Source organism: Macaca mulatta, chromosome 3 (assembly GCF_049350105.2).
Source record: "Macaca mulatta isolate MMU2019108-1 chromosome 3, T2T-MMU8v2.0, whole genome shotgun sequence".
In the NCBI taxonomy this organism is placed as follows: Eukaryota; Metazoa; Chordata; class Mammalia; order Primates; family Cercopithecidae; genus Macaca; species Macaca mulatta.
This window is the reverse complement of record NC_133408.1, coordinates 7908159-7933751: the sequence shown is the minus strand read 5'-3', so window position 1 is coordinate 7933751 and position 25593 is coordinate 7908159. Positions and strand designations below refer to the sequence as shown.

At 43.8% G+C, this 25593-nt stretch overlaps 1 protein-coding gene across 5 annotated transcripts in view; it reads left to right on the top strand.

Moving 5' to 3' along the window:
• Positions 1–2987, top strand: part of SH3BGR (SH3 domain binding glutamate rich protein) — a 66541-nt gene extending 63554 nt beyond the window's left edge. For all 5 annotated transcript variants that reach the window (XM_015132871.3, XM_015132870.3, XM_077995753.1 and 2 more), the window contains one exon: positions 2574–2987. The gene's annotated coding sequence lies outside the window, so the exon portion shown is untranslated. The remainder of the gene's footprint in view (positions 1–2573) is intronic.
• Positions 2988–25593: the final 22606 nt, after the last annotated feature.

Below are 25593 nucleotides of genomic sequence, written 5' to 3'. Positions count from 1 at the left end.
TGAGAAGTGACAACGTGCTAGCAGCCCTCACTCTCGGCGCTGCCTTGGCCTCGGCCTCGGAGTACACTCTGGCAGCGCTTTAGGAGCCCTTCAGCCTGCCACTGCACTGTGGGAGCCCCTCTCTGGGCTGGCCGAGGCCAGAGCCGGCTCCCTTTTGCTTGCCTGGAGGTGTGGAGGGAGAGGCAAGGGCGGGTGGGAACCTGGGCTGCACGCGGCGCTCGCGGACCAGCGCGAGTTCCGGGTGGGCGTGGGCTTGGCGGGCCCCCGCACTCGGAGTGGCCAGCCGGCACCGCTGCCCCGGGCAGTGGGGGGTTTAGCACCCGTGCCAGCCGGCACTGTGCTGGAATTCTCGCGGGTCCTTAGCTTCCTCCCCACAGGGCAGGGCTCGGGACCTGCAGCCAGCCATGCCCGAGCTGCCCCCGCCCCCGCCCCCGCCCCCGCCCCCGCCCCCGCCCCCGCCCCCGCCCCCGCCCCCGCCATGGGCTCCTGTGCAGCCCAAGCCTCCGGGACGAGCGCTGCCCCCCACTCCGTGGCGCCGGGTCCCATCAGCTGCCCAAGGGCTGAGGACTGCAGTGCACAGCGTGGGACTGGCAGGCAGCTCCGCCTTTGGCCCCTGGTGTGGGATCCACTAGGTGAAGTCAGCTGGGCTCCTGAGTCGGGTGGGGGACTTGGAGAACCTTTATGTCTAGCTAAAGGATTGTAAATACACCGTTCAGCACCCTATGTCTAGCTCAAGGTTTGTGAACACACCCATCAGAGCTCTGTGTCTAGTTAATCTGGGGAAGACTTGGAGAACTTTTATGTCCAGCTAGAGGATTGTAAATGCACCAATCAGCACTGTGCCTAGCTCAAGGTTTGTAAACACACCAATCAGTGTTCTGTGTCTAGTTAATCTGGGGGTTCAATTTGAATAGTAGGGATGTCCCTGCTTAATAGACTTATAAATAAAAAGCTAATATAAAAAACACTTAATCTATTTTTAGAGCATCTTGGAGCTAGTGAGAGTGGCCATCACAGTTTGTTATTGGACCATAAAGGTTTTGTCATTCATTTGCTTGAATGAGAAAGTGAATCTAGCCCACGATTTGATGTCTCTCCAGGGAGTTTCTTTCATGCTTTGGACCCACAGACTTCTACTTTAAGGCCCTCTGCTTGCCACTTGGTTGCAATTCCATTTCCAAGGAGTGGGTTGGGACTCATTTTTAAAAAAAGAAAACTGGCAAGCTTAAGATATTCTACCTGAAGAATGGTAGAAAATGAAAATATGATATTTATTATCATACCAGAAACAAAACAAAACAAAGCAAAACTCACAGTAACAGACTCGTTGGTCCTGTTTAAATCCATGTCTGTTCACTCAACTTGGAAAGTTCTTTAAAAATTGTGCAGTTTTAATGTGATAATTATAAAGAAATATTGGATGTGAAATGGCACAGCCGAGAGAGAATCTTTAATGTAGACAGATGGCTTCTTTATAGGCCATTTCCAAAAAAGAAAGGAAAAAAGGCAAGTTACAGTTGTGGCTAGCACATTCTGCCTGTTTCTCTGATGGGTTCTAGTTTGGAATCCAGTCCCTAATAGTCTGTTGTGAGGTCAAAATGCCTGACAGTGAAGGAGTAAACCAGGCAGCACCCTAAATCCCAGCCACGGACTCCCGAAGGGAGTCAATAACCTTTAAAATGCGACATGATGATGCAGTCAGGTATTCTGCAAACTATTTGGCTTCCAAAAACAAACCCATCCATAACTCATAGATTATCCATGCATTTTATTTGAAAAGACTATTTTAGACAGAACAAGGCAATGAATGGAACTATGAAAGAATTCTCATTTCCCATAGTTGGAGTTGGAGTCAATCGGTTTTTTTTTGGACAGGGTCACACTCTGTCACTCAGGCTGGAGTGCAGTGGTAAGATCATGGCTCACTGCAGCTTTGACCTCCCTGGTCTCAGGTGATCCTCCCACCTCAGCCTCTTGAGTAGCTAGGATTACAGGCACGCACCACTGTGCCTGGCTAATTTTTGTATTTTTTGTAGAGATGGGATTTCGCCATGTTGCCCAGGCTGGTCTCGAACTCTTAGGCTCAAGTGATCTGCCCACCTTGGCCTCCCAAAGTGTTGGAATTACAGGCGTGAGCCACCACATCTGACCTAGAATCTAAATTGATGTTTGAGTCCCAGGGCAAATAATGTCCAATATGAGACTGGTTTCTACCTCCCAAAAGGTGGCCACTTAATACCTTCCTCTGGTGTAGCCATGAACCATTTAGAGCTCCCCCTCTAGGACCAACCTGTCAGTTCAACCTATTTTCCGTGAAAACACAGTGGGAAATTAAAATTGGAGATGTTGACTTCCTTATGGTGTTTGATATATGTTTGTGCAGAGAAAGGATATAACTCTAGCTTGGTTTTCTGTGAGAGGAATTTCCTTTCAGTGGGGAGCAAATGATGACTAGTGGTTTATAGAATAAAAGGCAACACTTTCCTTTATTGTGTGTTAAGTGATGAAGATTGTGGTAAACATTCTGTGTCTTTCTCTAACAGTCTTTCCCTAATATTTGCCTTTTCTTTTAGAAAATGGAAGCTATGAAGCAACATTTCAAATGTCTCTCCACAAACCAAACTCAACGGAATACTTTGGCTTGAAGCTGGCACACCCGGGGTTCACTGAGGACTTGTGCTGCCTGTCCTGGTTAGATGTACATGGATGTATCTCCCGAATCATACGAAATTAAATGTGAAGACAGTTTATGCATACCTTCATGTGCCTAACAGTCTTAGCTTTTGAAGATTTTTTTTCTTTTTTGCTCTGCATAGCTAGACCATCTTATTAATAATACTCTGAAAAAAATTTCAAGGCATGGAAGTTCTCTGTGATACAGCGATAGTATTTCTTCAGATGCGCCTTATGCTACTTATCTCAGAAATAGGTTTGAAAATGAAATGCTTTCCAGAGAACCATCATATAAATAAAGATTAATAGAAAAATATCTTGTCCCAGGGAGCATCATTTCATTATTTATAGTCCCTGCTTGCATATGCCTGAACTCTGTCTGTGTGTTGCCAAGTCTAAATCTTCAGCAGCACTTTTCTGTCTGCGTTGGGATCGATGTCTTTTATTGCAGTGATTATTTGGTCCGTGTTTTCAAATTGCACTGATTGTCTCATTATGTCGTATTTTTTTTTTTTTATTACACGCTGTGCACATCATCTTTGAAGCGTTATCTAACTGTAACTCTATCATCCACTTGTGTGGGGATGATGGTAAGGAGGGATAATGGTAAGGACAGAAATTTGCAACCCAGTACCCTTTACACATTTCTGAGCTGAAGGGAGTGGCTGCTTCTGTGTCTCCTGCTGTTGATTGATTTGTAGCCATGGCTGTGGAGCCGGGTCCTGTAATTTTGCTTCCTGATGGCCAGGAGTGTGTGTTCACCTACAGCTGATCCAGCTCCAATGACTTGTACACCAGGTAAGTTTGATAGCATTTCTGCTCACCTGCCCTGCCTTAGTTTACTGTAGATATTTTTTCTTCCTTGTAAGATTTTGTTGATATTCACCCTGCTACCTCCCTGCCTATGTGCGATTCCTTGTGTGTTTGTAGCAAACACTGCTCCCGTATTGTCAGAGGGGCTCCTCTCCTTGCTGTACTGTTTTCCTATTTCATGTTAATTACGGCAGTTCAACTTGGAGTGGCCATAAACTTTCCCCTTTGGAGTCTGCCTCCTAATTTTGTAGCAGAGTCTGTTGGTGTTATTTCAGAGTGTATTCTGCAGTTGCAGAAGTCTCCTGGCTTTCATGAACTCTGGGAAACGGCTCTTTTCTTGTTACCCTAGTAACAAAAGGCATTTTGAATAGAATTAGGTTATTTTGTTTCCAATCATTGAAGTAGTCTGCGTTAAAAACATTTCTCCCTTTGCTTAAGGTAAAAGACCACAGTAAAATGGAAATTCATATAATTGAAAATTTATTTCTATTTTTAATTTCATTGCATTAAATTATCCTATCTAAAAAGTTTGCATAATTTTTACAACAACCCCCTATACAAGTAGACCTTAACCACCTTCTTGCTCAGGGCTGACTTCAGAGTAGGAGGGAGATAGATTTAGCTAGGTGCCAATTTTCCTCCTCTCTCTTTTTTGTTTTTTTTGAAATGGAGTCTGTTTTGCTGCCCAGTCTGGAGTACAGTGGCAGGATCTCGGCTCACTGCAACCTCCGCCTCACAGGTTCAAGCAATTCTCCTGCCTCAGCCTCCTGAGTAGCTGTAATTATAGGCACATGCTACCACGCCCAGCTAATTTTTGTATTTTTAGTAGAGACAGGGTTTCACCATATTCACCAGGCTGGTCTGGAACTCCTGTCCTCAAGAGATCTGCCCACCTTGCTATTTCTCATATTTAAAAAATGAAAATAAATACCTATGCTGACAATAACCAAAGATAAAAACCCAGACCACTTATTTAAATTGAATTATTTTTTTCTTATATTGTTTTCCTGTAGTCAAAATCATTAACATTTTAGAAGGGTATTTGTATTTGCTCCCGTTTGATTTTCTTTAAAGTATCACTGAAATGCAAAAATCACTTAGATCAATAGTACCCTATGGATGGTATCAGTCCTCTTCTAGTTTTGGCTTCAGCTGTCCCTTCAACCTTCCATGGTTAGCAATCCAGTGGCACAGTGAGGAGAATTCCAAATATGGACTGTGTGGTATCAAAATATGAAAAAATCTGAATGCTTTTCAATATAGGAAGCTTCTAGAAACTAAGCAGTATTGTGAATCTGTAAAAAAGAGTAACTCAAAAGGAAACCCCAAGTGAATAAGGAAAAATCATTTTGGAAAAAAACCAAAAGAGACCAGAGAAATGGAATAATTGCATGTTGATCTGAAGTGAATTGAAGTTCAAAGGCTTGGTTTAATAGTATAAAGGAGGTCTGAACATGCAAAGGAATTGTTTCTTTTTTTCTTTTTTTTTAAATTAGGCAACTACACAAAAATTTGAGTATTTTTTCCAGTCACTGAACAATACACTCTCCCTTCCTCACTCTCCCCTTGTGGGCTCCCTCTCGTTTCTTTGGATGGAAATCTTCCTTTGGTTTGTGGTTGTTTTTGAGTTCTTAGTTTTCTCAATGAAATGTGAAAGGTATAGGAAGAGAATGAACTGTATTTCCTGCAAAGATTCTTTGGAAATATTTACAATTTTTGTTTGTTTGTTTTTGAGACAGTGTCTCTGTCGCCTGGATGGAGTGCAGTGGTGCTCTCACTGCAACCTCCGTCTCCCAGGTTCAAGTGATTTTCCTGCCTCAGCCGCCGGAGTATCTGGGACTATAGGCATGCACTACCTTGCTTGACTAATTTTTATTATTTATTTATTTATTTGAGACGGAGTCTTGCTCTGTCACCCAGGTTGGAATCCAATGGTGCAATCTTGGCTCATTGCAAGCTCCGCCTCCCGGGTTCATGCCATTCTCCTGCCTCGGCCTCCTGAGTAGCTAGAACTGCAGGCGCCTGCCACCATTCCCGGCCAATTTTTGTATTTTTAATAGAGACGGGGTTTCACCGTGTTGGCCAGGCTGGTCTTGAAATCCTGACCTCAGGCGATCTGTCCACCGCAGCCTCCCAAAGTACTGGGATCACAGGCATGAGCTACCGTGCCCAACCTAGAAATGTTTTCTTTCAAAACGTGTTTACCTGGGCCGGGTGCGGTGACTCATGCCTGTAATTGCAGCACTTTGGAAGGTCGAGGTGGGTGGATTGCTTGAGCCCAGGAGTTCAAGACCAACCTGGGCAACATAGCAAGACCCCATCTCTACAAAAAATACAAAAATTAGCCAGGCATGGTGGCATGTGCCTGTAGTTCCAGCTACTCGGGAGGCCAAAGTGGGAGGATTGCTTGAGCCCAGCACTCCAGCCCAGCCCATTGATCACGCCACTGCACTCCAGCCTGAGTGACAGAGCAAGACCCTTTCTCAAAAAGAAACAACAAAACAAAACAAAACCTCCCCCCACCTCACTTAACTGTTACACCTGTGCAAGCACAGCAAGTAGGTGTGAAGTGGTCTGGTACTTTGTAATAACAGAAAATGGCCATTAGGTGGCGATGAAAGACAAGCTTCTTGCTATGGCGTCGCTGCCCCCCGAGGTCCCCTGGCTGTGAGCCGGAGTCAGGGTACTGCTAGTTGACATCAGAAGGTGGGAAGAGGTATTTGTCAACCAGATGGAGGAAAACAGACAAAAACCCTACTTATAATTAATTGGTAAATTAATTAGTGTATCATTTATAAAGCTTATATCCAAGGTAACTTTATTTTGGGCGAAATGTGCATTTATTGTTCGAATGCACATCCTTGCATTATACAAAAGGAGCCTAAATTTAGTCAACAACTGATTGCATATTGACAATTTTGATAAAGATACGGGATCTTCTTTTAGCCTCTGGGGGGGTTTATTTTATCAAAGAAGTAAAAACAGAACCCTGATTATTGAAGGGGCTGATTATCCTTTTCTGTCACAAGACTTTTAGTCTGTATAGAACATATGTCCAAATATTTGGAAACATATTCACGATCCTAACAAAGGCATTCCTTTCACAGTTGTCTAGGTTACTTGGCTTTTTCACTGCTTTGTTTTCGAAGGACTTTCTTGGAAGTAGAAAAACAGAGTTGGGAAATCCTTAAAATGTATCAGTGCATCTGGCTGTTTTCCAAACCAGAAGTCAGGAGATTGTTCAAAGATGCGGAAATGTACTCAGGTGTGGAAGATTCCAGTTGGGGAGGGACTCAGGTGGGCAGGTGTGAGTAGCATAGAGGGGGCATGGGGTGGGGGCTTAACTGGTGGGGGTCCTGGTTCCAGTCCAGCATTCTGTAGATTTAGCACCCGGATCTTGTCAGGGGAGGTGAGAGAAACCTCCTCCCAGGTCGACTTCCATGAATCAAGCTCACAGCCTAGGATTACAATCAGGGTGAGGGCTTTCCTATTACTTTTATTCACTAACACTGACGGAGTCCCTGCTATGAGCCGGGTTCTGTGTTAAAGGCTTCATGTGTTGCTATAGTAACCCGATGAGGTGGATACCATCTTTATCTGGCAAGGAGGAAACTGAGGCACAGGGACGTTCAATTCAGTACTTTGGCAATGGCTGAGCCGGAGCTGAGATGTATGTTTCTCCCACTCCAAAGCCACGAACAGCCTTCTCAACAAGCCCTTTCCTCTCGATCCTGGACCACCGTATGGTTCCCCTACGGTGCCTGGCTGGCCGTGGACAGTGTGCGCCTTGGCCCTGGAGCATCTCCTGTGCCCGGCTTTGGTCCCCGCATTCTGTCTTCAGATTCCATGCCGTTCGGGCCCTGGAGCAAGGTGCCTTGCACTTCTCACTTATGATCCACCTGTTTTGTTTTCTTAGTTGCACCATCAGAAGTCAATTCCATTACCTTCATCTTCCAGTTCTTTGGGTGGCTAGGTGTGGCTGCCACCACCAGCGCCAGTTACAGAGGGAACTGGGTCACTGTCAACCCACAGGGTTCTAGAAATTGGTCACTGGCCTCAGATCCGAAGTTTCAGGTTGCAGAGAGAAAAAGCTAAAACTGCCACCTGCCTTTTCCAGCCTGGTTGTCCTTGGGTATATCTTGTCCGCTAATGCTGAAGGACACACCAAGAACTCATTTAATTCTGAGCTATCAACTGCCGCGCAGTGATGTGCCAGAATTGCAACCAGCCCCACGTGGTATTTTTAGCTGAGAGAACAACTCCTTCTGCCTCTTAGTTGAGGATGATATTATTAATGAGTGCATCTTAATCCCATGACATGAATTTTAGTTTGTTTTGTAGCAGGTCAGGTTTCTCTGTAGTCCCTGCTTTTTAAAAAGTTAATTTTAATTTTAAATTAAAATTTTTTGGGGTACATAGGTGTATATGTTTATGGGTTATATGAGATATTTTGGTACAAGCATGCATTTTGTTTCTTTGGGAAAGTCTTTATTTCTCCTTCATGTTTGAGGATATTTCCACTGGATATACTATTCTAGGGTAAGGATTTTCCCTTCAGCACTTTAAATATGCCATGCCACTTTCTCCTGGCCTGTAAGGTTTCCACTGAAAAGTCTGTTGGAGGTCCATTGTATATTATTTGTTTTCTTTTATCTTGCTGCTTTTAGGATCTTTTCTTTATCCTTGACCTTTGGGAATTTGACTATAAATACCTTGAGGTAGTCTTCTTTGGGTTAAATGTTTGGTGTTCTATGACTGTCTTCTACTTGGATATTGGTATCTTTCTCTAGGTATGGCAAACTCTGTTATCTTCCCTTTGAATAAACTTTCTATCCCTACCTTTTTCTCTGCCTCCTCTTGAAGGCTAATAACTCTTAGATTTACCCCTTTAGGCTACTTTCTAGATCCTATAAGATTGCTTCATTGTTTTTTATTCTTTTTTCTTCTCTGTGTATTTTCTTATTTTTGATGCACTTTTTGTTTCAATAATTTTTGGGGTACAGGTAGTTTTTGGTTACATAGATAAATTGGTTAGTGGTGATTTCTGAGATTCTAATGCACCTGTCACCCAAGCAGTGTATACTGTACCCAATATGTAGGCTTTTTTCCCTCAACCGCCTCCCAAACATCCCCCCAATCCCTTAAATTTCATTGTATCATTGTTATGCCTTTGTGTCCCCACAGCTTAGCTCTCACTTATAAGTGAGGACACATGATATTTGGTTTTTGATGCCTGAATTACTTCACTTAGAATAATGGCCTCCAGCTCCATCCAAGTTTGCTGCAAATGACATTATTTCGTTCCTTTTTATGGATAAGTAGTATTCATGGTTGTAGATATGGCACATTTTCTTTATCCATTTGTTGGTTGATGGGCACTTAGGTTAGTTCTATATCTTTGCAGTTGTGAATTGTGCTGCTCTAAACATGCATGGGCATGTATCCACTTCGTACAATGACTTCTTTTCCTTTGGGTAGATACCCAGTAGTGGGATTGCTGGGTCAAATGGCAGTTCTAGGTATGTAGTCTGGAGATTCTTTTAAGAATTTCCATTCAGTTTTCCATAATGGTTGCACTATTTTACATTCCTACCAGCGGTGTAAAAGTGTTCCCTTTTCACCGTATCTATGCCAACATCTATTGTTTTTTGACTTTTTAATTATGGCCATTCTGGCAGGAGTAATGTATTATCTCGTTGTGGTTTTAACTCGCATTTCCCTGCATTCATGATGTTGAGCTTTTTTTTTGTTTGTTTGTTGGCTGTTTGTCCTCTTTTGAGAAATGTCTATTCATGTCCTTTCCCACTTTTTGTTGGGATTATTTTTTTCTTGCTGATTTGTTTGAGTTCCTTATAGATTCTAGATACTAGTCCTTTGTCAGATGCTTAGTTTGCAAATATTTTCTCCCACTCTGTGGGTTGTCTGTTTACTCTGTGGATTATTTCTTTTGTGGTGTAGAAGCTTTTTAGTTAAGTCCCATTTATTTATTTTTATTTTTGTTACATTTACTTTTGTGATCTCAGTCATGAATTCTTGGCTTAAGCCAAGAATTTTTCTTCTAGAATTTTCATGGTGTCAGGTCTTAGATTTAAGTCATTAATCCACCTGGAGTTGATTTTTGTATCATGTGAAAGACGAGGATCCAGTTTCATTCTTCTGCATTGGCATACCAGCACCATTTATTGAATAGCATATCCTTTCCCCGATTTATGTTTTTGTATGTTTTGTCAAAGATCAGTTGGCTGTAAGTATTTGGCTTTATTTCTGGGTTTCCTATTCTATTCTATTGATCTATGTGCCTATTTTTATACCAGTACCGTGTGTTTTGTTAACTATAGCCTTGTAGAATAATTTAAAGTCAGGTAACGTGATGCCTCCAGCTGTGTTCTTTTTGCTTAATATTGCTTTGGCTATGTGGTCTCCTTTTTGGTTCCATATACATTTTAGGATTGCCTTTTTCTAGTTCTCTGAAGAATGATGATGGTGTTTTGTTGGGAATTGCATTGAATCTATGGATTGCTTTGGGCAATATGGTCATTTTCACAATATTGATTTTTTTCCCATCAGTGAGCATGGGATGTATTTTCATTTGTTTGTGTTATCTGTGCTTGCTTTCAGCAGTGTTTTGCAGTTTTCCTTGTAGAGATATTTCATCTCCATGGTTAAGTATATTCCTAGGACTTTTTTTTTTTTTTTTTTTTTGCAGCTGTTGTAAAGGGGATTGAGTTCTTGATTTGATTATCAGCTTGGTCATTGGTGTTTAGCAGTGCTACTGATTTATGTACATTAATTTTGTAACCTGAGACTTTACTGAATTTGTTGATCAGATCTAGGAGCTTTTGGATGAGTCTTTAGGGTTTTCAAGGTATATGATCATATCATCAGTGAACAGTGACAATTTGACTTCCTCTTTCCTATTTGGATGCCCTTTATTTCTTTCTCTTGTCTGATTGCTCTAAGACTTCCAGTACTGTGTTAAATAGAAGTGATGAAAATGGGCATCCTTGTCTTATTCTAGTACTCAGAGAAAATGTTTTCAGCTTTTCCTCATTCAGTATAATGTTGGCTGTGGGTTTGTCATATATGGCTTGTATTACTTTGAGGTAAGTCCCTCTGTTCCTATTTTATTGAGGGTTTTTTTTTTTTTTTTTTTTTTTTTTTTATCAGAAAGGGATACTGGATTTTATTAAATGCTTTTTCTTCCTCTGTAGAGATGGTCATGTGGTTTCTGTTTTTAATTCTGTTTATCTGGTGTATCACATTTATTGACTTAAGTATGTTAAACCATCCCTGCATCCCTCGGCTGAAACCTAGTTGATCATGATGTATTATGTTTCTGTTGTACTGTTGGATTTTGTTGGCTAGTATTTTGTTGAGGATTTTTGTATCTATGTTCATCAGGGATATTGGTCTATAGTTTTCTTTATTTGTTACATCCTTTCCTGATTTTGGCATTAGGGTGATACTGGGTTCATAGAATGATTTAGGGAGGATTCCCTTTTTTCTATCTTTTGGAATAGTTTCAGGAGGATTGGTACCAATTCTTCTTTGAATATCTGGTAGAATTCAGCGGTGAATCCTTCTGGTCCTGGACTTTGTTGTTGTTGGCAGTTTTTAAAAATTACTGATTTAATCTCGCTGCTTGTTATTGGTCTGTTCAGGATTTCTGTTTCTTCCTGATCTAATCTAGGAGGGTTATTTGTTTCCAGGAATTTATCAATTTCCTCTAGATTTTCTAGTTTATGCTTGTAAAGGTTTTTCATAGTAACCTTAAGTGATCTTTTGTATTTCTGTGGCATCAGTTGTAATATCCCAGTTTCATTTCTAATTGAGCTTATTTGGACCTTCTCTTTTCTTTTCTAGGTTGATCTTGCTAATGGTCTATCAATTTTATCTTTTCAAAGAACCAGCTTTTTGTTTTATTTGTTTGTATTTTTTTGTTTTACTTTCATTTAGTTCTACTCTGATCTTTGTTATTTATTTTCTTCTGGTGGGTTTAAGTTTAGTTTGTTCTTGTTTATCTAGTTCCTAGAGGTGTGACATTAGATTGTCAGCTGGTGCTCTTTCAGACTTTTTTGATGTAGGCATTTAATGCTATGAACTTTCCTCATAGCACTGATTTTGCTGTATCCCAGAAGTTTTGATCAATTGTGTCACTATTATCATTCATTTCAAAGAATTTTTACATTTCCATCTTGATTTCATTGCTAACCTGCAAAGTATTCAAGAGCAGATTATTTAATTTCCACATATTTGTACAGTTTTGAGTATTCCTTTTGGAGTTGATGTCCAGTTTTATTCTACTGTGGTCTGAGAAGATACTTGATATGATTTGGATTTTCTTAATTTTATTGAGACAGTTTTATGGCCTATCATATGGTCTGTGTTGGAGAATGTTCTGTGTGCTGAGGAGAAAATGTATATTCTGCAGTTTTTGGGAAGAACGCTTTGTGAATACCTGTTAGCTTAATTTATTCTAAGGTATAGTTTAAGTCCATTGTTTCTTTGTTGCCTTTCTGTCTTGATAATCTGTCTAGTGCTGTCAGTGGAGTATTGAAGTCCCCCGATGTTATTATGTAGCTGTCTATCTTATTTTTCAGGCCTAGTAGTAACTGTTTTATAAATCTGGGAGCTTTAGTGTTAGGTACATGTAAAATTAGGATTGTAATATCTTCTTGTTGGATTAATCCTTTTATAATTTCTCCTTCTTCTCCTTCTCCTTCTCCTCCTCCTCCTCCTTCTTCTTCTTCTTCTTTCTTCTTCTTCTTCTTCCTGTTATTGCTTTAAAGTCTATTTTGTCTGGTATAAGAAAAGGTACTCCTGCCTGCTTTTTGTTTCCATTTGTGTGGAATATCTTTTTCCACCCCTTTACTTTGAGTTATGTGAGTCCTTATGTGTTAGGTGAGTCTCTTGAAGACAGCAGATATTTGATTGGTGTTTACTTTTTTTTTATCCATTCTTCCATTCTGTATCTTTTAAATGGAGCAGTTAGGCCATTTACATTCAATGTTAATATTGAGATGTGAGATCCTGTTCTATTCATCATATTAGTTGTTACCTAGATACTTAGTTTTATTTCACTGTATTATTATTTTGTAGGTCATGTGAGATTTATGCTTTAAGAAGGTTCTGTTTTGGTGTGTATCAAGCTTTTGTTTCAAGATTTAGAACTCCTTTTAACATTTCTTGTAGTGCTGGTTTGGTAGTGGCAGATGCCCTCATTATTTGTCTGAAAAAGACTATCTGTCCTTCATTTATGGAGCTTAGTTTTGCTGGATACAAAATTATTGGCAGAAAATTACTTCGTTTAAGGAGGCGGAAGATAGGACCTGAGTCCCTTCTGGCTTGAAAGGTTTCTGCTGAGATATCTGCTGTTAGTCTGACAGGTTTTTCTTTATAGGTTACCTGATGCTTTTATCTCACAGCTCTTAGAATTCATTCCTTTATACTGACTTTAGATAGCCTGATGATCATGTGCCTTGGTGATGATCTTTTTGCAATGGATTTACCAGGAGTTCTTTGAGCTTTTTCTATTTGGATCTCTAGATCTCTAGCAAGGCCAGGGAAATTTTCCTTAATTATTCCCTCAAATAAGTTTCCAAAACTTTTAGACTTTTCTTCTCCCTCAGAATCACCAATTATACTTAGGTATGGCCATTTTACATAACCCTATATTTCTTGGAGATTTTGTTCATTTATTTTGATTCTAATTGGGTTAATTCAAAAGCCGTGTCTTCAAGCTCTGAAATTCTTTCTTCTACTTGTTCTAGTCTATTCTTAAAACTTTTCACTGCAATTTGTATTTCCCTAAGTGTGTCTTTAATTTCCAGGCGTTCTAATTGGTTTTTCTTTATGATACCCATCTCTCTGGAAAATTTTTCATTTATATCCTGAATTTTAAAAAAGTCTTTATTTTGTTTTTCACCTTTCTCTGGTATCTCCTTGGGTAGCTTAATAATCAGTCTTCTGAATTCTGTGTCTGCTATTTCAAATGTTTTAGATTGGTTTGAATCCATTGCTGGGGAGTTAGTGTGATCTTCTGGGGTGTGATCTTTTGGGGTGTTATTGAAACTTGTTCTGTCATATTATCAGAATTAATTCTCTGATTCCTTCTCATTTGGGTAGACTATTTTTTCAAATTGTTCTTGAATTTATTTTTTATTTGACTGTATTTTTTTCTTTATTTTTTTTTCCCTTAAGGATCTGACTTTAATGTTTATAGTTTATTATAGCCTAATTTGATTCTTGGTGATTTTAGGGGGGAAGACTCTGTATGAGTTCTTTAGTTATAGAGAGTCTTTTTGTGCTGGCTTTCCCAGATGTTGGTTGTAGTATTTATGTACTTGGTGTGTATCTCCTGCATGGTTGGAATGGCAAGGATCTCTTGAAGCTTATCTCATTCTTCCACTGTGAACATTTTTAAAATTTATTTGATTTTCCCCCAGCATTTTATTTACTGAGCTGATGATTTAGGCTTCAGGCTAGTAGGGCAGGTATCCTTGGGTAGGCACCAGTTGTAGCTAAAACAGGTAGGTAGCTGTAATACCCAATGGTGGGCGCAGGTTCCAGCCTTGATGAAGGTGTCTGGGGGAGCTCTCAATTAGATGTGCTAAGGTTTTATCAGGGTAAAGCGTGGGAGCTACCTCAGCTCCCCTGCCAGGCCAGCAGGAAAACTATTTACCTCCCAGTTTCATTCCTATCCCAGTGTTCTGGCTCTTCGGATCAGACAAGCACTTCTTTTCATCTGTAGGAATGTTGATGTTCCAAGTAGAGAGGGCTGCCTCCCGTGCAAGCCTAAATCTGAGGAGTGCTCCTCCTGTGGGAGCAGTCACCCTGAATTGTACCAGAAGGCTGACCATAGGTGCATCCATGCTGTATACCCATGAGAGAGGTCGCAGCTGTGTCTGCAATGGTGTACCAGAGAAGAACAAGAACCCCTTTTCCAAACCCCTTCATGTACAGACAGGCTGCCTGCCTACTGGGGCAGACTTTTCCTACTGTCCCTAGTAATGCAATGGTATCTCTGCTGTAAGAAACTTCCCATTATTGGATAGATCTGGGACTTAAGACCTGCTGTTTAGATTCTTTCGTCCCACCGGGTGTTCTTCCTCTTGATGTTGTATTCCTCCCCTTCCCTAAGAATGGGAATTCCTGAGAGCCATACTCTAGTGATTGTCATTGCTCTCCTGGGTCTAGCCACCCAGTGGGGCTACCAGATTCCAGGCTGGTGTTAGGAAATGTCTACAAGGGATCCAGTAATGTGACCTGTCTTCAAGTCTCCCATCTGTAGATCCCAGCACCAGCTCTGATGGAGGTGGTGGGGGAGTAACATGGGCTCTGTGAGATTCCTTGGTTGTAAATAGGCTTAGTGTGTTGGCTTTCTTGAATGCTGGTTATAATTGTAGTGAACTTGTCATGTGGATAGACTCAGGACTTCTGGTTAGCCAGGGTGTTGTATGCAGTGGTGATAGCTGAGGTCACATGACTGTTTTCTCCTTCCTGGGCACAGTGTTATTCTACTTAGCAGTGCTACAATGGACTGTGTTGGTTGGCCTCCGTCCAGGAGGTGGTGATTGCAAAGGAGCACTAGCTGTGGTAGTAACAGTGGGGTTTGAGCTTGCCCTAAGTTGCCCCGGGGAAGTATTCCGGTTTCTCAGGCAATGGATGGGGCTATAAAGCTCCCCAGAATTTATGTCCTTTGTGTAAAGCTACTAGGGTGGGTGGAGGGGTACAACCAGGTTGGGGCAGGGTTAGGCAGGTCTGCACTCTGACTCTCCTTGAGCAGGGCTAGTGGCAGCTCCTGCGAGGGTTGGGGAAATTCTTTTCATGCTGCTTGGGTAATGTTCCGGAGGGGAGTATAACTACCTCTGCTGCACAGGAGAGTTTGCAAAGGGAGTGGGGAAAAAAGTAGGTAGCAGTAAGTCTCTCGTAGCTCCCATGCAGTTGGGAAGGCTGATCTCACTCCTGCAGTACTCTGCTGACAGTGCTGGATTTAGATCCGGGCAGTCTGTGCACAGAACTTAGAACTGCCCCAGGCCATCAGCTTCCCTGCGCAGATAGCAATCTTGGCTTTTGGGTCATGCTGTTCCCCATCTGCCCACAAGGCTGTGGGCAGCTCCTGAGGGTAGTGTCTGTAGAGCACTTCCCATTCACCCCTCCCTAGGTTCTGGTCAAGGGAGTTTGTCCCCACTTGAGATTATATTATAAAATTCAGTTGAAAACTTCTTAATTCAGTTGAAAGCTTCTTTTAAGTTGTGACTCCTCCCTGAGTTCGTTGGCTGATTTCTCTGAGGGCCCCTGTGAGACATAATCAGGAATGGCTTCCCCCAGTTCATGCTGGAGACTGGGAATGTCTGCAAGGCACTTCCTGCTGCTGCTCCCACTTTTATATTTCATGTCACTCCCTGAATCTGTTCCAGCTCTGGATAGAGTTAAGACCTTCTCCCATGGCCTGGATTTTCAGATTCCCTGGTGGGTATGTGTGCTCTGGAGGCAGCCTCTCCCCTCCTCACACTCTGGGGACTTAACAGTTTTTCACTGGTCTCATGGAGTAGGCTGCCGCCTGCCACTTCTTTCAAAGGATCTGTGGATTCTTTCGGTTTTCTTGTTAAGTTCCTGCTTTGGTTCTTGGAAAAAAAAATTCATTGTGAATCTCTACACACTATTCTTTCCTTCCAAATATGAGAGACACACTAATACTGCCTCTGATCTGCCATCTTGGAAAAAAACCTGACTATGTATTTGCAAATAGCCTGTCTTCAAGCTCACTAATTCCTTCTTCTGCTTGATCAGTTCTGCTATTAAAAAACTCTGATGAATTCTTCAGTATGCCAATTGCACTAGAAGTCTACCTGGTATTCTATTGTACTGTGGCCAAGCTGGCACTCAAATCATTAGACACAGTCTCTCCCATTCTTCCCTCCCCTTTCAACAGGCAGAGGAGCCTCAGTCCCATGGCCGCTACTGCCACAGGCCCACGAGGAGGACTGCCAGGCTTCCGCCAATGTTCACTTAAGGCTCAAGGGCTCTTCGGTCAGTTTGTGGCTCTTCAGTCAGATTCTGGGTAGGCCCCATGAACTAGGGTCTTTTTCAAAGCTCCCCCAGCCTGCTGCCTTGAGGGATGCTGAAGTCCATGCATTTGCTAACACCAGCAGCCCAGGGGAGCTGGGTCCTGCCTCTGCCAATATTCCAGTGGTGGAGCTTCAGTGAGGCTGGGCACCATGTACAGTGCCGAAGACCTCCTCATCGCTCATGGGTACAAACTGTTGAGAGACCTCCCAGCACCATGCAGGGATAACCCCGAGGGGTGCCAGCCAGCAAAGAGAAGGATGCGAGTGGTCTGTGGCCTGCTGAATAGGTATGAGGATGGCCCCACGGCCTTTGCACATCATGAGACATCTGCCAGGAAAGGACGTGGGAGTGACTCTGAAAGCTGCTGCACCACAGCGAGAGGCCATGGGGATCCCCAGAGCACTTCTGCTTCTAGAACCTCTAAGGTAATGCTTCATAATCAACCAACTCCAGACTGTTAATGACCAAGCCAACTGGAGAAGAGGAGCGTGGGAAGTCAGCAGCCTGCTGGGTCCGAGGGTCCGAGAAGACCTGGAGGAATGACCCAAGCCAACAGTCCGCCTGTCCACATGAGGCAGGGTCTGCAGGAAGTCAGAGGAAGGACAGAGGATGTGATGAAGAAGACAACTTGGGGCCGGGTGCAGTGGCTCACTCCTGTAATCCCAGCATTTTGGGAGGCTGAGGGGGTGGATCACTTGAGGTCAGGAGTTCGAGACCAGCCTGGCCAACATGGTGAAACCCCATCTCTACTAAAAATACAAAAATTAGTTGGGTGTGGTGGTCGGAGCCTGTAATCCCAGCTACTTGGGAGACTGAGGCAGGAGGCTCGCTTGAACTCAGAAGGCAGGGGTTTGAGCTGAAATCATGCCACTACACTCCAGCCTGGGCAACAGAGAGAGACTCGGTCTCAAATAAATGGATAAATAAGAAGGTAACTTGGGAAGAAGAGTTGAGAATGTTGGGTCCTGCCAAGTGGCTGAACATCTGCCTTGATTTTTGCAACCCGCCAGGGAAATTCAGGTGGCAGGTGTCTGATGGTGATAGGGAGAAATTATTTCAAAATGTGTTACTGTTCATTCAAGGAGAATGTGTCGAATTCTCAAAACAAAGAGAAATCCCAATTATTGCCTAGAACTCGCCCCTCTCCCACCCCCCGTAGCCCTCCGACCAGAGCCTGAGTTGCACAGAAATTTCCGTTCCATTAAATGACAGACATTTACCTAAAATGCCACAATATTCTCCCAATTATGCACCAAAGTTGAAATTCACACCCTTCTCAGGGTGGCTCCTTGGCCTCTTTTCCCCAGCCTAAGTTTGGGAGACCCCTCAAGCCCCCATCTGATGGCTTGCACCACCAATCCCACAGGGAGTAGAAAGTGGTGACGACCAGGACAGCCAGCAGTGGATCCATATGTCCCCAGGCATGAGCTCTGCGTGTCCAACTTTGGATTGGAGCCTCCAGTAGGTACCTCCACCATCATACAGGTCACCCCCCAGCACACCCCAAACCCCTGTGTTGGAAGACACAGTGCTCACTCGAATGTGGCATTCACGGTCAGCAGCAGCCTCCAACTGAGAAGGCCGGACTGGTGGTCGGCTTCCTTGTGGTCCCTTTGGAACTGGGCACTGCAAACGCCGTCTTACCCCAGGGCTCCCTCCACACCTCCAATCTGCCACGGCCCACAACAGCTTCATTCAGTACATTCCCTTTGATGACCCAAGGATGCGACGTATCAAACCAGCTCGACCCCAGGGTTTCTGTGAGGACACAAAGTTTGGTGATGAATCTTATAACTACAGTCCTGTCACTGCCCAAAAGCCAGCTCATGGAAACATGCTGATGGTGCCATTTGGAATTCACAGAGCCCGATACCATGTCAGGGAACAAGAGAGGCCCAGCCTCGGCTGATCCTAGCCCCTGGTGGCCATGGGGCCAGCTTCCCAGAAATAGAGAAAATGGTGACTTCCCTGACCAAAGAGACAGCTGTGTCATGAGAGGACAGCAGCCTGACGTGAGGGGCAGCCCGCACAGACACGCAGAAAGCCAAGTTTCTTCCCCAAACCCACAGGGCGAGGGTGCCCATGAAACTCAAACCAAACTCAAAAAGTTTGAAACTGGGATTCGGACCAAGAAAAGTTCAAAGAAGTAAATGAACAAGACTGTATTTTGTTTGGTTTCTATCCCAGTGAAATCAGAATCACAGATGCCGGATATAGGTACGGATAGCAATGACTTAAACATGAGTCGGTCTGATAAGAGCACAGCTCTGCAACCACAGAGTCTGCCGAGCATGTCCTCCACCGCCCTGGGGCTGCAGGCTCTCACTGGAAGCGTGGGTGGGAGAATGGAGCTCCGGAAACAAGATCTGGGGGGGGGGGGATCAGAAGAAGACAAAGAAACCAATGACCTTGGATTCGTTTACCTTACAAAGCACAGCGAACTCCACCCTTCTGGCTCTTGCCCAGGACACCAGTACAGAGATCAGCAAACACAAACCAGTTTCCCCAAAGAACCCCAAAACTCACAGCTCCTTCCTGGTGCAAAGTTGGGAGGGTCTAGTGTGTTCCTGACTCCAAAATGTTCGGACCCTGCTGCCTCCGAAGCTCCGGTGCACACGGCATTCCCTTCTGGTGACCACAAACAGAGGTGAAGTGCCTGCAACCTGAAAGGTCACAGGTCCCTCAGCTCAGCTGGCAACAGTGCTTTTCCAAGGACTTCCTTGTCCATAAATCAGGCACCGATGACAAAAGCAGGCGGAAGTCAGCCCTGTGTGGGTGTCTATGGGCATGGAGTCCACCCTGGGCCCAAGTGGGAGGTGGTAAAGAAGGCACCCGCACATCTGTGCAGCAGCAAACAACGATTTGGGTGGTTTCTGCTGACACTAGTCAGCCATTGTGCCTGGACTTATTAAGTTAATGAGTAAGTTTTACCAAGGAGCTTCAAGAAGACAAGGAAGACAAAGAAAGCAGCAGTAGCAGCAGCTGCGGCAATGAGGAAGGTGAGGCGGAACAGCAGCATGAAAACTGTGCTGACCCCAGACTGGAGAATTCAGCCTTCTGTGCAAACAGCCTGGAAATGAGGGTTGAGCAACAGCCAAGAATGTGGGTGCCGGAGGACCTGGGTTTAGTTGGGAAGAGGTGGACATAAGTCTGAGAGCTGAGGTGAGGAGCTGGAGCCTGGCCGCCTGCGTGCCTGGCCTCTGTGCCCGGGCCCCTCTCAGGTGGAGGCGGCAGCCATGCATCCTCCGGGCAGCAGATGGAAGCTTGAGAGCAGAGGAGAGACACCAGGAGGTTGGCAATGGAGGTAATGAGCCCATGTCCTGCAAAGAGAATGATGCCTTCAAGATCAAGTGACACAAAACCAGTGCCCCTATCCTCTCTGGCTGAGCCAAGGTGTCCCAGGAAAGTCAGAAACGTACCAGCACTTTCAGTTCTGTGAAACTGAGTGAAGTGGCCCCTTGGAAGGTTGATAGTGGTGGAGAGAGGGACACAGTGCTCCCACTGTCCCTGACTAACAAAAACCGGGGGCTCTTGGCACAGACTTTACGGGCTATGGTGTTCACCAGAGGGCAAGAGCAGAGTGCCAGCAAGCTAGAGGGGTCTTTGGGTGAAGTGGATGCAATAGAAACCCCTCCGCAGGTGAGGGCTGTGAGGATCCTGGGCATTGAATGGTGGTCGCATTTCTCCTGCCAGTGCCCTGAGGCAGAACCAGCCTCCCTGAGGTGAGTGTCTGCAGCCCAGAGGCCCCCAGGCAAGAGTCGCTCTCCAGCTCAGCACTGGCTGATGGCCTCATGGTGTCCACTGGTGCCTTTATGGCAGGAGGAAGTGTGGCTGGACTGAAAGCCCTCTCTTGGTAGGGGAAGGGGACAGTGCCAGGTGGGCTCTCCAGGCTTCTGAGCACTCAGACCTCACTTAGGGTTGTCACCAATGGAACCTCCAGTCTTGAGTCTCAGGCCAACCCCTTGGAGTCCAAGTCCTTAAAAGAAGCGGGGACAAAACTACCCTTCATATTCACTTTGTTGTTTTTCATAGAGAGGACCCCAAGTGTGGCCGACTCAGAAAAGAGGCTCAGAAGTGCTTTCAAAGTGATTGAAAGTTCACAACAGAAACTGGCTTCCCCTGGCCAGGAGAGCAGCCCCTACCGCCTGATAAGAATGGAAGAAGTGTGTTGAGTGTCTACTGAGCTTCAGGAGTGCTGACTCCCTGGAGGAGGTGGAGAGACTGAAGGCTTAGAGGGGCCAGCTCCAGCTTCCAGGAGGCTCTGTGTCTCTGGGAGGCAGGGACAACAGGGCCAGAGAGTTGGCCACTCACTGTCTTTCTCCAAGGGTGGTATCTCATGGGGAGAAAATGAGCATCTGGCGTCCGGATTTGTATGACCCTAGCGGAAAGGAGAGACTGTGATGAGATGCCAGTGACGCGTGCATGCGTTTGCTGATTGAGTATTCTCTTATTTGTTGTTGTTTTCTTTTCCTGTTTTCTTCCTTCACTGTTCATCTGCAGAGCGTTCTCTGATTCAGTCTATGTAGGATCTGGAAACTGCTGGTTTTTAGTGTACTGATAACATTCTTTACCACTGTCACTAGGAAACTTGCCATCCACACAGAATTGCTTTGTGGAGATAAAGCGATAGTCCGTTGAAATAATCTTGTTTTAAAAAATTCAATTTAATTAATTTTTTTTTGGAGACAGGGTCTTGCTCTGTTGCCCAGGTTGGAGTGCAGTGGTGTGATTTTGGCTCACTGCAACCTCAGCCTCCCAGGTTCAAGCGATTCTCCTGCCTCAGCCTCCTGAGTAGTTGGGATTACAGGCATGTGCCACCACGCCCAGCTAATTTTTGTATTTTTAGTAGAGACAGGGTTTCACCATGTTGGCCAGGCTGGTCTCAAACTCCTGGCCTCATGTGATCTGCCCACCTCAGCCTCCCAAAGTGCTGGAATTACAGATGTGAGCCACTGTGTCAAGCCCTTTTTAAAAATTTTAAAAATAAATGAGATGAGGTCTCACTATGTTACTCAGGGTGGTCTCGAACTCCTGAGCTCTAGTAATCTGCTCGCCTCCTGAAGTGCTAGGAGTATAGGTGTGAGCCACCATGCCTGGCTGAAATCATCTGTTTTTATAGCATGAGGATTTAATGCCTGTAATTAGGAAAGAGTTTTCACAGAAACCCTCCTTCATGAAGGATTTGGCCAAACTGGTGAATAGTTTGGTGTTACTGTGGTTCTGTGTGAAAACTTAGACATGGAAGATCTAATGAACGATTTTAAAGGACTGCAGGTGCCACACATTCTCCTTCGTGTCTCCGTGGATTGTGGCCCATGCTCAGTCTTTGCAGACATAATCAAGTTAAGATGAGCTGACAGGGCCGGGCATTGTGGCTCACGCCTCTAATCCCAGCACTTTGGAAGGCCGAGGTGGGCAGATCACGATGTCAGGAGTTTGAGACCAGCCTGACCAACATGGTGAAAGTTCGTATTTTCTACTAAAAATACAAAAATTAACCGGGTCTGGTGGTACACACCTGTAATCCCAGCTACTCAGGAGGCTGAGGCAGGAGAATCGCTGGAACCTGGGAGTCGGAGGTTGCAGTGAGCCAAGGTTGCGCCATTGCATCCCACCCTGCACGACGGAACGAGACTCCGTCTCAAAAAGAAAAAAAAAAAAAAAGATGAGCTGACATTGGAGTGGGGTTGGCCCTCACCAACGACTGGTGACCTTCTAATGAGAGGAAACGCCATGTGAAGAACGTCCTGTGACGATACGGTCTGAGATCAGAGGAATGAGGCTGCAAAACACGGGGCGGGAAGGATTGGCAGCCGCCAGCAGAAGCCAGAAAGAGGCAAGGAGGATTCTCAGCAGAGCCTCGGAGGGGGCGTGGCCCTGCTGACTCCTTTGGTTTCAGTCTTCTGGCCTCTAAAACTGTCAGAGAGTAAATTTCTTTTGTCTTCAGCCATCCATCTGTGGTGCTTTGTTAGGACGTCCCGGGACACTGACATGCTTGGTTTCTGTGATTCTTTCCTTTCCTACCTCTCCCTCCATCTCTGCCTTTCCGTTCACTTTTCACCATTGAAATAGGAAAATCTCTGCAGGACCAGTCCATAACTCTTTATTCTTCTTAATGATTCTTTCTTCTTTGGCAATTTCTTTCATGTTTATGGTTTTCTATAAGTCCGGATGATTCTCGAGTCCTGTGTTAGCTAGGTTATTGGTTGCAAAGGTTGGGGCCTCCCTCAAGCCACCTTTCAAAAAGGATGCTTACCTCTGCACATCATTTAGAATGGCTACTATAAAAATCCCAGAACATAACAAATGTTGGTGAGGAAGTGGAGAACTGGTACTGAGAATGTTAAATGGTGCAGCTGCTATGGGGAGTGGTGAGGAGATTCCTCAAAAAAATAAAAATAGAATTATCATAGGATCCAGCAATTCCACTTCTGGGTATATGCCCAAAAGAATGGAAAGCAGGGTCCTGAAGAGGTTTTTGTACGCCCGTGTTCTTAGCAACGTTATTCACAATAGCCAAAAGGTGAAACCAACGCAGATGTCCGTCTACGGATGAATGGATGAACACAATGTGGAATGCCCATACAACGGACGCTTATTCAAGCATTCAAAAGAAGGGAAATGCTGTCACATGCTACAATATGAATGAACCTTGAGAACATGCTCAATGAAATTAGCCAGTTACAACAGGATGAGTGCTGTATGGTAAGTGGAATCATACAGTATGTTGTATGAGTCATCAAATGGAGACAGCGAGTGGAATGGTTGTTGCAAGTGGTCATTATCGTTTAATGTGTATAGAGTTTTAGTTTTGCAAGACGAAGAGGGTTCTGGAGATATGATCATAAAGACCAAACAAGGCTGAGAAGACCCATTTGTGTGCGAGTGCTGGGGGTAGTTTTCAGGGCACAGGCTGAGAAAGTACCCCAAAATGTACTGACTACACCCAGAATTCAAAGCACCTGTAGGATGTCTCCACGTGGATGTCCTGCAGGTACTCATCTCTACTAAAATACAACAGTTAGCTGGTTGTGGTGGCGCGTGCCTGTAATCCTAGCTACTTGGGGGGTTGAGGCAGGGGAATCACTTGAACCCGGGAGGCAGAGGCTGCAGTGAACTGAGATTGCGCCACTGCACTCTAGCCTGGGTGACAGAGCAAGACTCTGTCTCCAAAAAAAAAAAAAAAAAAAAAAAAGTCAAAGATGTAACTCATCTTGATTCCAAAACGATTTTCCTCTTGATGCCAATATCCAATCTTTCAGCCTTTCAACCATTGTGCCTTGGCACTGTCTTAAAAACTTTTTACTTGTTACAAAAGCAACATACGTTCACATTTTTTAAAAGAAGATATAGACAAGTAAAAAATAAACATAAAATCATTTATAATCTCTGTGCCCAGAAATAGCCATTAATATCATTGTAATGTATTTTGCCATTATTTTTCTATACAATCATCAGAACTTCATGTACACATAGCATGTTCTTATCCATGCTATCCAAGTCTTTGCTTATTCGTCCAACTATGTCCACATGCCTGAATCTTACCTGTAGGTTAAGACCCAGCTTGAGGTCATGTCTGTCATTAAGCTTTACTCACTATTTCCATCCGAAAGTATTTACTACTCCATACTTGACCTCTCAGAGCATTTTAACTAACCTTTCTCGTGATACAAATCATTTTCATGTAAGTCAGCGCTCTTCTTCAGTCCAGTAGTTTTTAATTTTTTTTTTTTTTTTTTTTTTTTAATGAGACAGTCTCACTCTGTCGCCCAGGCTGGAGTGCAGTGGCCTGATCTTGGCTCACTGCAACCTTCACCTCCCGGGTTCAAGCAGTTCTCCTGCCTCAGTCTCCCAAGTAGCTGGGACTACAGGCGTGTGACACCACGTCCGGCTAATTTTTTATTTTTAGTAGAGATGGCGTTTCACCATGTTGGCCAGGCTGGTTTCGAACTTCTGACCTCAGGTGATCTGCCCGCCTCAGCCTCCCAAAGTGCTGGGATTACAGGCATGAACCACCGCACCCGGTCTAGTTTTTAATTTTTTAAAGCCGTAGGATTCTGTTCCAATGGGTCCCTAGCATAAAAAATCAGAGGGAAAGAGAGCTGCTCTGACTGTAGTTACAGAGACCTTGAACCCCAAGGGGACTAAATTCAGAGCTCAGGTTGAAAGCCCTGTGCTAGATTGTAGGATTTTTAGGAAATAAATTTTATTGAGGTTTAATTCATCCAGCGATATGCACCCCTTTTGAGTGTACGGTTTGATGAGTTCTGAGAAGTGTGTATAACCAACGCCCCTGTCAAGACACAGATCATTCCTCTCACGTTGTAAAACTCTCTTCTCCTGTGCAGCTAATCCCTCCCTTCCACATGAGCCCAGGCAACCGCTGCTGTTTTCTGACATTATGGATTAGATTTTCCTTTCCTGGAACTGCATAGAAATGAGTACAACAGCTATTTCCTCTTTTTGTGCCTGGGTTCTCTCCCTCCACATGTGTTTGAGACTCACCTGTATTGTCATTAATATCAGTAGTTTGTTCCTTCTTTTAAATTTATTTTTATGTTATTTATTTTTAAGTTTAAAAAAAATTTTTTACATTTTAAATTTTTTGTTATTTTAATTTTATTTATTTTTAATGAATGTAATGAATTTATTTAATTTTTAAATTTAAATTTTAGTTTTTTATTTGTATTTTTTATATACATAAGTTTGTTCCTTCTTGCTGAGTGTGGCATTGCCAGTTTGTTTACTCACACTAGACATTTGAGTCATTGGCAGTTTTGGGGTATTCTGAATAAAGCTGCCACAGACATTTGTGGATAAGTCTTTCTGAGTATGAATGTTTTTATTTCTCCTCAGTAAATGCCAAGTAGAAATTGAGATGATAGGTTTCTGAAAATAGAATCCACGTCCCTTTCATTTTTGTGATCCAGAGCGCACTGCATTAAGCCAAGTGCTAAATGAATTTCTTGGTAAGGAAAGGGAAGGAATATTTAGTAAATGTTTACTAATTGCCAGCTACTTTTTAAAGGATTTTTC